Below are 14,968 nucleotides of genomic sequence, written 5' to 3'. Positions count from 1 at the left end.
CAAATGCAAGACATTACTATAACCATAAGTTTTATGCGACTGATGTTTGTTTATTTGTCCAAGCATTCAGTAGGTCTTCTACAGCCCTTAAGCCTGTATAATTAATCTTTTTATAGAAAATAAAAACTTTCAAGCAACTATCTACAGATAACACATGTACAACACATGAGCAACTTTTTGTGCATCCAACCATTTGTTCATAGCAAAGAGAAATAAATGTGTATAAACATCATGTTTTTAGGTGCCATCAAGACATTCAATAACCCAATAAGTACATAAGAATACATCATGAGCATCACTAAGAAGCAAAGAACAAATGGGCGCAGGCCACCAAATGGTCTTGATCATACTTGCATACAAAGATCACTATACATCATTACCGGCGGTTCCTCTGATATTAAGCCTATCAAACAAATACAAAAGAACTACATTCAAATATACAGTTGAAAAAATAGAACATACATACTGACTAAAAAAAGTGAGGACTATTAACCTTGCTATGAGGGCATGCGTGTGACTTAACAAGATTTCAAGTATCCTCTACTTTGGACTCCAAAAAAAATGAATTTGGTAAGCACATAATAAAATATAAGCAAAAGTGTTCAACCAACAGTGTAGCTATCTGCATAAGATACTACTTTAGAAACACATTATCTGGGATAGTTTTCAAATCTATTTCTCCCTCGGTCCATAAAAGGATGTCGGGAGGTTCGTCTAAATTTGGATGTATATTTATGTACTATAGAGTGTCAAGATACATTCAAATTTAGACAAACTTTCAACATAATTTTATGGATAGAGAAGTATGTTATATCAGTACAAACATTGAGGTTGCGGTTCCCAGCCAACAAACTGCAGCAACATGCATAAGCTTCTACCACTCTACAAATCTATAATATCTGGGGTGATTTCTGAAGGTGTTATCTTCTATCCGAAGTGAAAACACGGATACACATTAACATAGAAACACCGACCTTACTCCAAGAAGCAAGTACTCAAACTCATCAAGAACTCAGATTGCATACCTCAAATTTCTCGATTTGATAGGGTGTTGGCTGGCGTATAGAGGCAAGTCGACAACGATTTGAGTCCGCCTAGTCTCCACATTGACGCGACCGCTTCCTCCAAAATGAGTCCGAAACTAAACAATAACTAATAGCATACACTCTTCCAAATAATAAAGCCACAATTTAATCTATGGAGATTTTTTCTTGGGGAAAACAAAGTTACTTTAAATTCTTCACTTCCTTAAGAAAAGTGTGCTATTATGAACCAACATAGAATATGTAAAGGCATCCATGAAAACAATATGCAGCTTCCCTGAGCCGGCGCTCCTCCTCCCGTTTCTTCACCTTGAGAGCCGGCCTCATGGCACTACACACATAAACAACCAAGTAGAAAATCAGGCAACAAAATTACGTAGATATAAAACCATAATCCGAAACAAGGATAGTAAATGATATGATATTTATAACACCCCAGAAAACACGTTAAGGTCAGGAGAGGCATAAAACTTGACATAGCCGAATAAGCGCCAGAGAAGAGCAAAGCACATGAGCATAGAAAAGAAGCAACCCTGTGAAACTCGTACAACACAGCCACCAATGACTCTAGGATGAACCAACTACACAGACAATTTTTAGTGGCTACCAGACTAAACATCACCAACTATTTCACTAAATCAATTATGATAAATAACAACAAGCACACATATGTACAAATGAGCCAAGCATAAATAATCTTTAGGATGAACCAACACGGATCGAAATGTTATTGGAGAACCTGATGTACCTTCATATTCACTAACCCAACTCTCCCAAAATTAACTTTTTTTGCGAGAAACTCCCAAAATTGACTAACCAGAAAATTCAGTCCACTCAATGCACATAAAACATTTATGTCCACTTGCTTGGTCACAATAATCAGCAAGAATCATGTTCCATTATTGCACCAATAGTTGGCAACTCCATAGGATGACTAAAAAAAGGAAGCATGTATTCTTTCAAAGAACTTTTTGGGTAAATTTAAGTTTTAAACCAAAGGGGTGCCTAGAGACCTCTATGTACGTGTAGCAAACACTGCCATCTTCCTTAGCTGCAGGAACAAATTAATTGAGGAATGGGTGAGATTTTAGCGCTTGCTCTATTATTATGCCTTGGCAGGACATACCAAAGTATTTCCTGGTTTCGATCAAAGTATATACCTTTTTGTAGCCAAGGCACCAGTCAAAAACCTTAATTCATAAGAGAACCACAGCTTCACAACACCTTAAGAACTTACATAAGTCATTATAAAATGAACCCGGAGACTTAAGAAAAAGTATATTCACATAATTGCTGATCTTGCTTAAAAACTGGAAAGTAAGACCACCAGAAGTATTAATTGGGAGGTCACCTCTGTTGTCTCAAACGCTACCAAAGCTTATAATAAGAATCTTCCTATGCTCTAGAGGAATGGTGGAGCACAGGACATGAGGAGACAAATAGGAGTTGACGGAGAACAAGATCATACCACTCACACCATCAATATATGTCCTTCCCGTTTTAGAACTCGTTGGTAAAGCTAGCTTTCGAGGAACCAGCAGGCTGCACAGTATATTTTAAGTACAAGTTAGTATTGTTTTCCCAAATGTAATCGAACAATTAACACAAGGCATATTATGCATACCCATCAAGTGTAAACTGTTTTCTCCAAGAGATGACTCCAGCAATGTTTGATATAGGTACTATCTATCAATTATTAATGAATGCAAGTGAGTTTGAAAGCTGCAGCCAGAGACATGAATAAGCATCACTTTTTAAGGGTGGCAGCTGCTATTTAGGAGCATAAATAAGTACCTATCATAAGAAAGAAAGTGCATCATAGATAGACCAGGCCTAATAAATGTACCATAGTGCAAGGATGTGCATCATAGATGATCCGGTGCGCCCCGCGCACAGGCGAAACCAACACAATATTGAAGCCATGTGTAATACCACACTATTTTTTTGGTTGTAGAATATTATGAATTGTTTGGGTACTTCATCTACATGAATTAGAAATCCTTTTCTTAATGTTAAGCTTTCTTGGCAGCATTTCGTTTGCCGGACCAAAGACCGTTATAAACATCTCTCAAGAAACAACCAACTTGCTTTTTCTTAGTTGCTTTGGCGAAAGATCTACTATCTGGTGACAGATATCTTGCTTCAAAGAGGGCAAATCCTGTATGAACATGTTTTTCAACCATGCTTGATTGTAGAAGAGCATCATGTGAAAACTTGCTACATATTTTGATAATAATATATTTGGGGAATTCAATTCCTCCCCGAGTCCAGCAACCATAAGTCATATACTTGAGGTTACGTGAGGTATAATCGATGGAATGAACAATACAATATGGCTGCCAGATCCGAGTACATATATACCAATAGTCTTGGACAGTACCAATGATCCTAGTAGATTGCTAAAGAGGCGATAAAAGCTCTTGATTTAGACAACCTAGAAAAATACATATTTATAACTCTTAAACAGCTATAAATTTGAATATTTTTCAATATAAAGTTCTAAGATAACTAATCGTAACCTCTGATGTTCAAATAATAATTTACGTATACAATAAATTGGTATAACTTTTTATAGCAGTATGATACACTCAAACATAAACTGGGCAACCATCATTGAATTGGAATGCAAACATCAGCAGGTCTTTTCCAAATCAAACTGAGAAGTAAGACAACAGTAGACTGAAAAAATAAGATTAGTGGAAGAAGGAACCAAATAATTCAACAAATATATATCCAGCGGAAAAAAAACTACCACTTCCCTCTCTCATCATGCAAGCTAACATTAGAGAGCAAACAGCAACAGGAACATACCAACACAAGCACTTCTATCCCAGAAGCATACTATATATTTTTTTCAACTTCGGCAGCCTCTCTGCAATTTCTAAAAATAAGTATTTACGTTGTCCTCAATTTAGCAAAGACGCCCTACATTCAGGACAGATTCTTATAGTGTATTTCTGATTATTCCGTTGTGAACTCATAGAAGGCAATGAAGAACTAATCGATATTTTCCATAGGCAGGCAAACTGCCGCCAACAATCAACTCGTAGCTAGCAATGAAGAACTAACCAATATTTTCCATAGACAGGCAACCCGCTGCCGGCGACGAGACTTGCTATAGGCCTGGGTTGGTTCCACCAATGAAACAACCTAGACATTGCAGACATGCTCTCCTCTGCGCCCATGGAAAGGGGGATCCTAGAATCCATAAGTATACATAGTACCTGCATATACTATATCTAGTACCCCATCCGATCCAAATTAAGTGTCGCTGATTTAGCGCAACTTTGTACTAATATGATTGAGGGAGTATTAAATTGATTATAGGCAACCAAATTTAGATATTTAGAAGAACCGGAAGATGCATCATATGGTGGAATTTCTAATCCGATAGCTAGGCACACCATTTTATTACATCAAACTTGTCAAGTCAAGAAAGGCTAAATGATGGTGTGAGGCAATTGATCGTATATCATTAGGTCCAACAACAATAGATCCATAGAGCAGTGAGGAAATTCAGAATTGAATCTCCTGGGAAAGTCAACATGCAAAACACGCAGTTACATGTTACTGGATCATGCGATACTCTTAACTAACTTTTTTGCGAGGATGGGATACTCTTAACTCACCACAAACATAAAACTGCCACAAGGAAACTTTGTCCCCTCCGACTGCTATTATTTCAAGATAACATCAGAACCGTATTACTCTGACATGTAACAATACTACATGTTCGTAATTCAGCACAAACAATTTCTCTAGTAGTTTGGCAGTAAAGGCCAAAAAAAACAGTCAAGTTATTGGTGTACCTTGATAACATATATTATCACAGTTATATTATCCTCAATATACTTCTTTTCCACTCCTTAAAAATGTAGCTCTGTAGCTTATTAATTTTGGAGCTACTCAACTGAAAAAAATAGATAAGAAATAGTTAGGAAACCAAACATATGGAGCTGCATTGTGTAGGTTAATAAACTTTAATCAAGTGTTTGATATTATTTTCAGCACTATTATTTAGAGCTCTTCATAAAATAGATCTATTCTGTTTTAGTAAGCAATGCATCATTAATCCCAAATTTTCACCTCTCCTTTTGCATTTGTGTCGACCACCAAACAATATGAAGAAGTAACATTATAGCTATTCAGCACAAACCCAAATCTCAACCAACACCAACCTAATAGCTATTCGAGCATGACCTCGTTGTCCATGCGCTTAATATGAATTTCAAGGGATTTATGATCCATTGTTTAGGTTCCCGAAGGAGGCCCATACCTCCAATCAAAACAATTACACACCAACCTAATAGCTATCCAAAGCACAAACCCAAATCTGAACCAACCCGCAACGAAAACAAATTTGATAGCAGGCATTCTATAGCTGGGGAGAACCCTAAAGTGGCCATTAGTTTTAATAGCCTGTCAACTTTACTGGATTCATTTAGGTTTGAACCGGAAAAAATCGAGAACTGATAGTTCCCGTTCACACACTATAAAAAACCTGAACACATTATACAATAATAATGTAGCAGAAGCATTTAACATTGAAATCCAGTACCTACTTGAATGCCCATAGGAGTGAGGACTGACTTGAGATTCAGCTGCGCCACGACCTTCCTTCTGTAGTTTGCTCCCATGTGTCATACACCTAAGCATCACAACAAAGATGTTTCAGAAAAGAACAGTAAATTCAGGAATGGATTCCCACGAACATGGATCTATTGTGTTGAGTTCCTAAGCACAGACAAAGAGATATACTTACTTACAAACACCACCACTGTTTACAAAAATGCACACCTTGTATGCCAGAAATCACTATCCCAAATAAACACAAACAACATGAAAACCTCACAAAATACTCTCAATATATTTAATGGAAGCTTGTTACGTGCCCAACGCACCAGCAAATCAAAAGCAGCTTGTGTTACATGCCAAAGGATCCATTTAGATAATAAACAACTGGATTATGCTCTATTATTCCCTCCATGCACATGCCAACACCAACCTAAATAAGTGAAAGGGTCAAACATAAGTATCCCCATTCAGAAAAATAAAAAAATGTGCTTTTCTAGGGGAAGAGCAAAGGAAACTTGTATTGCTAGTAATAAATATACATAAGAACTGAAAGTAAAATGTACCATTTTTGAATTGCACATAATATATCACTGTTTTACTCCAAATACAAAAATAGCGCAAGATTATATCTACCATTCATCATGAAACACTTCAGCACTCACAGAGGCCCAAGGGATGGAGAGGCATAGAGTCTCTTATCCTCCAAAACAGTGATGATAACCATGGCATATGTAGGTCACTTCAGCTTTTTGTAGTGAGATCGTTTAGGGTTCTTTGCTCAGCGATAACGGTTGAGTAGATTAACTTCACTGAAATTTTATTAGTAAGGAAATCAAATTATCAGCATGTAAGATTCCGGGCTATTTTGTAGCGTCCCATTTGAATCTGTAGTGCCTTAAAGTTCTCTCGGCATTATATTGAACTAAAGGTACACTATAGAGACACATGGTCTAGATGAAGACACTGGAAAATCTGCATTTAGATATGCCGTTTTATTCCCGTAATTCCGTATCGGCCACTAAAATCAAATGGTTCTCTCCTTTTGCATTAGTAATTCTATATCGGCCGCCAAATAACAATCTACAAAAGTATGAACAAGAAAAATCCATGGAGAAACACCAATTTGTACAATTAAACCATCAGCTTGATTTTGAAGTTATTCTTGATGTCTCAAATTGTCATTGATTTCAGTCAACTCAAGCTGCACATAACCAATCAAATTTCATAATTTTATTCCTCATCACCACATGACTAAACTGCTCTCCCAGTTAACCATCACGGATTGTTGAATAACACAATTGACTGCCAGAAACTGCAAGGATGGTTGTTTTATTTTGGCAAGTGCTTAGTCATGTGGAATGGGGGACCAAAGAGTATATATTGGTCACTTCCAAACAAACATGAAAGAATATACAAATTCCAGATACTGAAATGACACTAATGAGTAACCGAAGTACCACCTGTGCATTTTATCCTACAGTACGAACTATTTTGCTATTGAATGAAACACTACACACAAGAGACATCCTCTCGGTACCTCGTGGGGTGACAATGATAGTGCAATGGCACCATATCTGGATAGATATTTATATTCCCTTTTCCCACCCACATAAGGTACATCAACGGCATGCTGGCCAATGGCATCATATATGCTGAAAAAGTAACAAGCTACTTTAGTCAATTGGCCGCTCCGAAATAAAAGAAAATAAAAAAAACTGGGAAAATGATTCAAATAGGACAAATGGACCGAATCGCCAATAGCTCCATAAAGGCAATTCTATGCAAGGATGAATGAAAGAAACCAAACATGAAAATGCAGAATCAAAGTATCCAAGTATCAGAAGTAATGAGCAGAGGAAGCATAGCTTAAAACATACTGAGTTTAAATTAAGAAACCAATTATCAAAGTGCAGAATCAAAGAAAGGATGAGTTGAGTTTCATAGTCATGAAAATTGAACACACACATAGCACTCATCCCCTCCCTATGCTATTATTTCAGGATAATATCAGCATGCTATTTCTCTCACGTGGAACATTATTCAGTCCAAACAGGTCTTGCTAATCATTTAGCTGCAATGGGAGAAAACAAAAGTGGTATAATCAACGCAGCTAAAACTAAAGAACAATAATGCTTATAGAGCTAAGAACGGGTCTATAGAGTCCCGCTAATTATTCAACTACAAAGAGAGAAAATAACAGTGGCATAATACTCAGAACTAACCACATTCTGAAACTCATCATCTTTAAACCAAAATTTTCGTTGGTAGAACCAAAATGACAAAAATTCAAAGTGATCATGTAGATACTAAAGGACGCCAAATTTAGCAAATAAAAAAATGAAGCTATTGATTTGGGCACTCGACTCGAAGATACATGGTGGTCTAGTCTGAGCTTCAGCAGAAGAAATGGCTTAGTGAAGATGTGCAAATGGAGAATTGTTAATGAAGATGTGCTATTCTTAGACCAGAATATAAAACAATAATATATGCAACATCGCTTAGAGTAATCGCCAATGGCTTAAACCTACTAACTGCAGCTCCAGTGTTCAAGCTCTAGGACACAAATTTTATTTTTATTTTTTTATTTTTCCATAGTTTCTCTGTTTTAGCCAGCAACACTGAAGCTTTATAAAGATATGGTTTCGTATCTCAACTTGTCTTAGGTCGTCATAATATTACTTGCACTTCAAAAATGCTCAAACATTTATTTCGTCAATTTGGGGTATTACACTACAACCGTTATACACAACATGAAAACCAATGTGGCCGCTGCCCTGCAGTGTGCCTGGGGACTCTGGTTCAATCAGCCCGCCGCCGGGCTAGAGGCGGGTAGGGGATGGGCGGCGCCAAGGCATGTATGTGTCTGACAAAGCATGAGAACAGCACCGGGACGTCGCCTCTGCGGCCACAATATGATACCAAGACAACAGAAGCACGTACCTGCTTCTGGTCGCTCATTGGCCATTGTCGTTCATCAGCTGAGGTCAAGGTCATCCACCCACTGCCACCGCTAGGAAGCCGCCGTTGTCTAATTCATTTTTCCAGTAATAGACTCTATTTATAGAGTGAACAATCAAACAAACTTGTTCAAAGATTCCTTTAATCTTTTCAGTTTGGTTACAAAATATAAATGAGCACGGTGATATAAAAAATGAAGCTTGTATGCTCACAACAATAGGCTCTTATGAACTGAACTCCAAATACTTCAGGACAATACAATACAAAAGTAAGTAGGTCATGCGGTATGGTAAAGTGAAGTATAACAGTACTACCTTGGTTTCACTCATGCCCGGCCCACGAATGTCCTGGTGATGATACTCCTTTTTTGAAGTGCGGTAAAGCTACGCCTAAGAATAGCAGAAACCATTGCTAGTTGTTGCCACTGACACTGAAAATCTGGGATTAAGCATTATTTAGCAGACCACATACAAATATATATAAAAAACTCTTAAAGAAAAACAATATTGCTCACACCATATCTCTCTTATCATCTTTGAGACAATAAATCTGAGTTACAGGCATTGTGCTGGAATGGATATAACATATTTTTTCAAAAAAAAGTCAAATCTGCACCAGGATTTTTTGTAGCCGAAAGTTGAAACTCGAGGCACCAAATCCTTTTTTTTGTAGCGCACACACCTGGTTGCAACCATATGAAAGAAAAACAAATTTTAATGAGAAGCACCCAATAAAAGAGAACTGCTACGAGATGAAAAAAACAGATCCAAAATCTGCAACTCACCGAGTTCCAGGCTCGTGGGCGCCTGGGAACTGGGATCATGGTCAGCGTCAGCCTTCTTGCTTTTGAGCGAAGTCGTCAATAAGGAACTCCTTTTAGTTCCCCATCTGAGAACGAACACATGGTCTCGAACAGACGTATTCCTTGGTTTGGGGAATAAACCCCAATCGGGCATATTGAAGAGGATTTTGGTGGGGAATCGAGAGAGAAGGGGGTAAGTACCAATGGGCTATCTCGGAGAGGAAGCAAGGAGGCGCAGCAGAGGCACCAGTGCGGACAAGGACGTGAGGAGGAGTGAGCAGCGAGCACCGCCGCCGCGCTTCCCCGAGCAGCAACCGACACCCTCCTTGGCTCACACCCCGTCCTCCTCCGTTCCCTCAACCTGCACCCTCGTCCACAAGATAGAGAGGGGAAACGAGAGTGAGAGCAGAGAGACAGAGAGCAAAAGACACAGAGAAGAGGGATAACCAAACCCGAACGAATTCGGCCCTGTACCTGAAACAGCAGAACCAGCTCGGCCACCTCCTCCGACGCCGCACCCTTCGCGCTCACCTCCTTCTGCAACCGAATACATCCGCCGCCGCCGCCGCCGCATCCAGACGACGCCGTCACCGACCCTGTGTCCAGCCGCCGCGGAGCATACTCCCTACGACCGGTGGCCCCCGTGTCCATCCGTCGCGGTCGCTAGGGCGCCGCTCTTCCTGCGGTGGAGTCGCAGAGAGGAGAGGAGAGGAGCGGGAGGCGGCTCGGGGCGGGAGTGGGGAGGCGGAGACGAGAGAGAGAGAGAGGAGACACCGGCTCAGATATTTTCACGAATCGAGATCTAGGTTTCACCGCGGGACATGGGCGCGACGCGGACGGCGTGTGCAAAACGGACGTGGTGATTAAGCTGATCGCTCGCTGAAACACCGGCCCCGCACGCACATGGGCCAACCGTCATGGAGTCATCCAGATAAGCAAGAAGTGAAAGAAAAATTACTGCATCCGACGGCTCAGATGAAAAGCGGGATTGCAAAGTTACTGTCGCACGTGGATTGGACGAGGCAGATTCATTTGCCCCTCTCAGATGGCCTGCATGCCCGAGTAGTCTTGGAGCATTTATAGGAGGAATTGCTACACATCACAACCACATTGGCATGCTCTTGTTCTTATTTAGTAGTTTAGTTACTTTTATTGCTCTAGTTTTCTATTGCTCTAGTAGACTCTACAATTAATTTCACTCTACTTACACTCTTTCTTGGAATCAAGGATAGCTTACATGCATTCTTTGGTGAATGGTAACAAGGGGCATAAATACCATAGCCGGTAGGCTCTTTGTGGGATCGATAATCTTATTCTAAACTAGCTACATCTACATGTGCACTTGCAGTCATCAATCCCTTAGCACCGGGCCGTCCGTTGAACGTGTGTTTGCCCATGCGTCGAACACCCTGCAAAAAGGGCTCCACCCTCACTGTTGCTGGCAGTCGCCTCCTAACATCCAATTTGACTGGGCCATGGTGTTGTGGGTATACTTTATGGGTATATCAACGACATGGCCTAGATCCGGCAAGCCTGGGTGGCCCATAGTTGGTGGTGAGGCATGTGGCCCATCGGGCGGCCCAGTTGTTGTAGATCCTGAAGGATGAAGTCCAGCCCAGGAACAGGAAGCCGGATCTCAACCGACCTACGAAGGAGGCCGGATCCGTGACGACCCATGAAGTATCCGGATCCAGCACGTTCTTAGAGGAAGGCGGATCCTTGACGTACACGGCAAGATATTGTACCGTAGTTAGGCAACTTGTATTCCGGCTAGGATTCTCCATGTAAACCCTAGATCCGTGCGCCTATATAAGCCGGATCCCGGGAGCCCTAGAGGCACAACCACAACTCATTGTAACAACGCGAAAGCGCCCAGATAATTCCAGACAAGCAGCAGTAGGCCCTGTCATCGTGCAGGTGTTCCGAAGCTGGGTAAATCGCGTACCACCATCCCGTGTGCACTCCGCCCTATGGCCCATACTTCTTCTCCCCCTCGTGAGGATCCCTCCTCCGAGGTACCGTCGATTAGGCAACGACAGTTGGCGCCCACCGTGGGGCCTGCGGCGCCTGGAGGCCGGAACCGGGAGGGTTCCGCCATGGGAAGCTTCGACGACACCATCGGCTGTGGGCGTGTCCTTTACGCCGGAAATCTGCCGGTCGTCCCTCCGGATGAGTGCTGGATTCCGGCTAAAACCGACCCCGTCAAGCTCTCCATCGTCCCAGTTGGCGGCATACACATCTTCATCGGGGAAACCGTCGATTCCGACGGAAACCCACTGGTAAGTAGCGCTGACGCGACCGCCGGCTGAGCAGGACGCAGTCGCGAAGATCCAATCTGAGACGCAGGAACTTCCTGGGGAAGATTCCACCTTAGATCTGAAAAAATCAAAACCCACCCAATCCGCCCCTGAGCAGGAAGTAAAGGTGGAAGACCAATGCAGATCCGCCTGGGTCTCCCAGGTGTTAGAAAAGCAAAGGTGTCACTTCGTGCACTTCTTGGCCCATACCGCCGGAACCGCCCCTCAAGAAGCCGGAGCAGGTCCCGAGCAGGTCGAGGTCCCGGAAAACAACGCTGCTCCGGATCAGCAAGAGGTTGTCGGAGAAAGCGGAACTCCAGTTGAAGAGTCGATTTTGGGCAACCTAATCCCAATTTCCGGGGATGCCCCCTCCATGGATACTGAAGAGTTCGATCGCAAGGTGAAGGAATATGGATACGGTGACCAGCCCGAAGTTGAATCCGCCCAGCCTAAACAGGTCCTTGCAACCTTGGCGGCGCTGGATCAACGCGAATCAGAGGATGACAACACCTACTCCGACCCACAGCCTTCCCGTGCAGGATCTCCGCTATCGCGGGAGCGTCCGCACAAGGAAGTTCTATCCCCGAAGAGCTGGTTGAACAAGCGAGGCATGGAGGCAATCGCGCACTCGGCTATTCTCAACAAACCAATAACCCCCGACGATGCCGCAAATCCGGAGGCTCTAGAAGCAGACAAGACAGGAGATGCCGGCAACAGCCCACGAGTTCGCCGAACCGCAGCGGCAATGCTTGGATGAAAGGAAAGAAGCCGCGCACTTCGTGGAAAATTTCCACCAGCGAGAGCTTGAGGTTGACGAACAACTGGTGAAAGTCAAGGAACTCCAGCAACACTGGAAGGACAAGGTCACCGAGCTTCAGCGGGAGGCCGATAAAATCAGGCGGGATGCTATACCTCCCCGCAAGATCACCTTCGCGACCCCCACTGAGAAACAGCCGCTCGCAACTCCAAAGGATAACATGAAGAAGGCTGCGGAGATCTTGACGAAAAAGACCGAGGAAATTGACATCGAATACGTCCGTACGCTTGTTGCCTCAGCAATGAAGCAGCAAAGCAAGGCAGACACTTCACGCAGGTTGGAATCCAACCCGGAGCATTGTGTCTCTACTGCGCAGAAGGACGCCTACGACAATCGCCATCACGATGACGAATCGCGAACTGGATCCTCGGAACGCAGAAGGAAAACCAGAGAACACCCAAATCCAATCCCCGTACCATCAAAGACACCTCCGTCGGATCCGAGAAAGGGAAAGGATGCAATGTACACTGGTCGGAACAAGTACCGGAATCCCTCTCCTCCACCCAACGGGTACCCGCGTACCCCACTCCCTCGCCGCCGTAGTCCAGTCGGAAACACCAGGCCACACGGTCCAGGTGGGATCAACATCCGCGACAACGTGCAGCCTCCGAGACATAGAGAGCGTACGCCGGAACTCCGCCGGAGCCGGAACAACGATCGAGAACCCGAACCCAGGAGGAGTCGGAACGAAGAGCGAGACCCGGAGCCTCGCAGAAGCCGGAACGACGAAGGCAACCAGCACCATGGTGAAGGCAGCCATCGAAGCCGGAGTCAACATCGCGAAGGACGGGGAGACTCGGACGGCGGAAGCAAGAGGTCACATCGGCCCCCTCGCAGGTCTCCTTCACCACCACCCAGCGGTGGAGGCGGAGGAGTAGGCGGAGGCGGTGGCCGGAGATCTCGCTCTCGTTCAAAATCGCCACGCCACGGCTCACGTGACGCGCGGGAACGTCTCAACGAATACAGAACTGATTACATAGGCCCAAAGTGCTTCGGCAGGATGATTCGAGAGGAACCAACGCCAAGAATGAACCTCAAGCTACCCGGGAACCTGAAGACCTATGACGGTGATACGTCCCAAACGTATCTATAATTTCTTATGTTCCATGCTACTTTTATGATGATACTCACATGTTTTATACACATTATATGTCATATTTATGCATTTTTCGGCACTAACCTATTGACGAGATGCCGAAGAGCCGATTGCTCGTTTTCTGCTGTTTTTGGTTTCGAAATCCTAGTAAGGAAATATTCTCGGAATTGGACGAAATCAACGCCCGGGGTCCTATTTTTGCACGAAGCTTCCGGAAGACCGAAAGGGAATCGAAGTGGGGCCACGGGGCGCCGCCACACTAGGGCGGCGCGGCCCAGGGGGGGCCCGCGCGGCCCTAGCGTGTGGGGCCCCCGTGACTCTCCCGACTCTGCCCTTCCGCCTACTTAAAGCCTCCGTCGCGAAACCCCCAGTACCGAGAGCCACGATACGGAAAACCTTACTGAGACGCCGCCGCCGCCAATCCCATCTCGGGGGATTCAGGAGATCGCCTCCGGCACCCCTGCCGGAGAGGGGAATCATCTCCCGGAGGTCTCTTCATCGCCATGATCGCCTCCGGATCGATGTGTGAGTAGTTCACCCCCGGACTATGGGTCCATAGCAGTAGCTAGATGGTCGTCTTCTCCCCATTGTGCTATCATGTTAGATCTTGTGAGCTGCCTATCATGATCAAGATCATCTATTTGTAATCCTACATGTTGTGTTTGTTGGGATCCGATGGATATTGAATACTATGTCAAGTTGATTATCAATCTATCATATATGTTATTTATGTTCTTGCATGCTCTCCGTTGCTAGTAGAGGCTCTGGCCAAGTTGATACTTGTGACTCCAAGAGGGAGTATTTATGCTCGATAGTGGGTTCATGCCTCCATTAAATCTGGGACAGTGGCAGAAAGTTCTAAGGTTGTGGATGTGCTGTTGCCACTAGGGATAAAACATCGATGCTTTGTCTAAGGATATTTGTGTTGATTACATTACGCACCATACTTAATGCAATTGTCTGTTGTTTACAACTTAATATCGGAAGGGGTTCGGATGATAACTCGAAAGTGGACTTTTTAGGCATAGATGCATGCTCGGATAGCGGTCTATGTACTTTGTCGTAATGCCCTGATTAAATCTCATAGTACTCATCATGATATATGTATGTGCATTGTTATGCCTCCTTTATTTGTCAATTGCCCAACCGTAATTTGTTCACCCAACATCTGCTATCTTATGGGAGAGACACCGCTAGTGAACTGTGGACCCCGGTCCTATTCTTTACATCTGAAATACAAACTGCTGCAATTGTTCTTTACCGTTCTTCGCAAACAACCATCATCATCCACACTATACATCTAATCCTTTGTTTACAAGCAAGCCGGTGAGGTTGACAACCTCGCCGTTACGTTGGGGCAAAGTTACGTGATTGTGTTGT

The 14,968-nt window shown here is 43.5% G+C and overlaps 1 long non-coding RNA gene across 4 annotated transcripts in view; it reads right to left on the bottom strand.

The window, feature by feature from the left end:
* The window catches only part of LOC124649123, a 17,433-nt gene extending 8,486 nt beyond the window's left edge, over positions 1-8,947 (bottom strand). For 2 of the 4 annotated variants that reach the window (XR_006986538.1, XR_006986537.1), the window contains exons 1-4: positions 8,891-8,947; positions 7,156-7,270; positions 4,853-4,953; positions 2,668-2,729 (exon numbers count right to left, since the gene is read on the bottom strand). This is a non-coding gene — a long non-coding RNA (uncharacterized LOC124649123). Of the gene's footprint in view, positions 1-2,667; positions 2,766-4,528; positions 4,753-4,852; positions 4,954-7,155; positions 7,271-8,890 lie in introns of those variants that run through there. The other 2 variants (XR_006986539.1, XR_006986540.1) reach the window with 2 other exon arrangements.
* Positions 8,948-14,968: the final 6,021 nt, after the last annotated feature.

The sequence above is a fragment of the Lolium rigidum genome, chromosome 4 (genome assembly GCF_022539505.1).
Source record: "Lolium rigidum isolate FL_2022 chromosome 4, APGP_CSIRO_Lrig_0.1, whole genome shotgun sequence".
Classification (NCBI taxonomy): domain Eukaryota; kingdom Viridiplantae; phylum Streptophyta; class Magnoliopsida; order Poales; family Poaceae; genus Lolium; species Lolium rigidum.
Note: the sequence above shows the minus strand (reverse complement) of the source record. Positions and strands in the feature narration are given on the sequence as shown.